Below are 3,137 nucleotides of genomic sequence, written 5' to 3'. Positions count from 1 at the left end.
AAAGGAAAAATCAGAGGTATTTGCAAAATTCAAAGAGTTTGAAGCTGATGCAGACACCCTAACGGGTAAAAAGGTTCAGTGTCTGAGGTCTGATAATGGGGGTGAATACCTCGCCACTAATTTCAGTAATTACCTGAAAGAGAAATGAATCCGGCGACAGTTAACGTGCTCAAATACTCCTCAACAAAACGGAGTGTCTGAGCGCAAGAATCGACATTTGGGAGAAGTCACAAGAAGTCTAATTCATGGTAAAAATATGCCTGGAAGGTTCTGGGCAGAGGCAATGCGAACGGCCGCGTTTATCATAAATAGACTACCATATGAAGGTATGAATTATACTTCGCCATATGAAAAGTTAACAAGTACAAAGCCAAATGTCAGCTATCTTAGGGTGTTCGGTTATGTATGTTACGTGTTTGTACCAAGTCATCTCCGCCATAAGTTAGATAAAAAGTGTGTGTTCGTTGGGTATGATGCTGAAAGAAAAGAATGGCGTTGTTGCGATCCTAACACGGGAAGGATATACGTGTCTAGACATGTAATCTTTGATGAAAATTCTTCCTGGTGGTCTGACGATTGCCAAGTATTACCTGATACACTACAGTTAAAAGAAGACCTAGAAGTGTCAAAAGTGCAGTTGGGGTTTGATGAGGCTGCGGGATCAGAATCTGAGCTGGTTGAGATCAACGATACATCAAATGACAACCAGAATGATGAAGAGCGTGGTCAATCAGATTTGCAGCCAAGACGGTCACAACGTGTAAGAAAACCTAACCCTCGATATGCAAATGCTAATGTTGCTATTATTGAAGACAGGTTACTTGAACCCGAAACCTTTGAAGAAGCCTTTAGCAAAGAAGAATGGAAGCAAGAAATGAAAGAAGAAATGTATGCACTTGTAAAGAATCAAACTTGGGAATTGGTGTCCAAACCCAAGGATGTAACACTCGTTTCTTGCAAGTGGGTGTACAAATTGAAGAGAAAAGCTGACGGATCTGTAGAGAGGTTTAAAGCACAATTGGTTGCTCGGGGGTTTACTCAGCAATATGGGTTGGATTATGAAAATACGTTCAGTCCAGTGGCAAAGTTAACTACTATTCGAGTATTACTAGCAATTGCAACGAGTAAGAGGTGGCGTTTGTGGCAAATGGACGTAAGCAATGCGTTTTTATACGGGGATCTCGATCACGTTATTTATATGAATCAACCATTGGGGTTTGAAAGCAAAGATCACCCAACATATGTTTGTAAACTAAAGAAGGCCATTTACGGATTAAAGCAATCACCGCGGGCTTGGTTCGGTAAAATAGGTGAGTTCCTTGAGCAAAACGGCTTTAAGTTAACTAATTCGGATGCTAGTTTATTTGTCAAGCAGGTGAACGAGAAGGTTGTAGTTGTTCTCGTGTACGTGGATGATTTGATCATCACATGTGATATTGAAGAAGAGATTGATCTGCTTAAGACAAACTTAAGCGTTCGCTTCAAGATGAAGGACCTTGGTCGGTTAAATCATTTCTTGGGGCTGCAGTTCAGATGATCAAATAAATCTGCATCAGACCAAGTATGCCAGTGAGTTATTGCACCGGTTCGAAATGGTTGACAGTAAGCCATCACCAATGCCTATAGATCCTAATGTCAAGATTTATGCAGAAGAGGGCAAAGAATTGGAGGATCCTTCGGTTTATAGGAAGATGGTAGGCAGTTTGATTTATCTCACATTGACTCGTCCCGATATTTCGTTCGCGGTTGGCGTGATGAGCAGGTATATGCAAAGTCCAACAAAACCTCACCTTATGGTAGTAAGAAGAATACTAAAATATGTAAAGGGTACTGTGAATTTTGGAATAGCCTTCAAGCGGGAGGTTGATCCAAAATTGGTTGGGTATTGTGATGCGGACTATGCCGGTGACCTCAATGTTAGACGCTCAACAACGGGGTATTTATTTATGTACGGGTCGGGTCCTATTTCTTGGTGTAGTAAACGACAACCCACTGTTTCGTTATCTACAACGGAGGCGGAATATAGAGCAGCAGCCACAGCAGCTCAAGAATGTACCTGGCTTGTCATATTGTTGAAAGAACTTAATCAGACTGTAAATTACCAAGTGAAACTGAAGTGTGACGGTGTTTCCGCTATAAAGCTTGCTGAGAACCCGGTTTTTCATGCGAGGACCAAGCATATTAAAGTGCACTATCACTTCATTCATGAGAAGGTATTGACAGGTGAAATCAAGATGGAGGCGGTTGATACGACCAGGCAAACAGCAGACATGCTTACAAAAGGTTTGTCCAGTCCCAAGCTAGTTCAGTTCTGTAAAGATGTTGGGATGATGCAAGTAGGCAATGAGAGGGAGTGTTAAAATACATTGCCCACGTGACAAATTGAAGACCAAGTGTGCACTGCATGAAGTTTCCTATTATTAATATTATTTATTTGAGTATTTTGTTTATTCAATTAGGGAGAATAAGTCTTTAGATAGTGGAGTATTGGTTGTTAGTTAGTTTCCTGGTCTTACTCCTTTATTTTAGTAGTCATTGTGAACATTGAGTTTTGTTCACGTTCATCTTTATATATTTCCAGTTTGTAGTTGCAGAATTATTATTCAGAAAAGCTCGAAGTCTTTTATGAGCATACCTCTTTGTTTTCTCTATATTATTCTTTCACTTTTGTATTGCATCTGTTTTGATTTCCACTTAACATGCTATATGTGCTATTTGACTACGTGTTTATATTTCTGGTTGTTAGAGATGGTACACAAATGCAAATACAAACGTAAATGCTATAGTGGGATGGTCCTTGAGATGAACCTACTCTTCCAAATAGTTCAGTTTTGACCCGAGAAGGGAACGAGCTGAGAGTTTTCATATGATTCATTGCTTTACATATTGTTGGATTTTTAGCATGTGTTATTGATTCGTATAGTTTTCCAATTATTATATTGTATCAAACATATGATTGTTCACTCACCTTGTGTTGACAATATTTTCTACATGATGCAGGTTAGGATTTGCTCAAGATGGAAGAAATGCGTAGTCGGACCTTAGGATCTATTTAATAAATTTTAGACATGGATTATTGTTTGTTTTAAGTTTGCTGGATTTGTTTGAATTATGACATGTTTTGTGATGAATTTTAA

At 39.2% G+C, this 3,137-nt stretch overlaps 1 pseudogene; it reads left to right on the top strand.

The window, feature by feature from the left end:
* The first annotated feature begins 1,592 nt into the window (after window positions 1-1,592).
* Window positions 1,593-2,360, top strand: LOC143580185 (secreted RxLR effector protein 161 pseudogene; annotated as a pseudogene).
* Window positions 2,361-3,137: the final 777 nt, after the last annotated feature.

The sequence above is a fragment of the Bidens hawaiensis genome, unplaced genomic scaffold (assembly GCF_021521415.1).
Source record: "Bidens hawaiensis isolate Kalapana, Puna unplaced genomic scaffold, B.hawaiensis_p1.1 tig00030276_1, whole genome shotgun sequence".
NCBI classification, from domain to species: domain Eukaryota; kingdom Viridiplantae; phylum Streptophyta; class Magnoliopsida; order Asterales; family Asteraceae; genus Bidens; species Bidens hawaiensis.
This window is presented reverse-complemented; position numbering and strand designations above follow the sequence as displayed.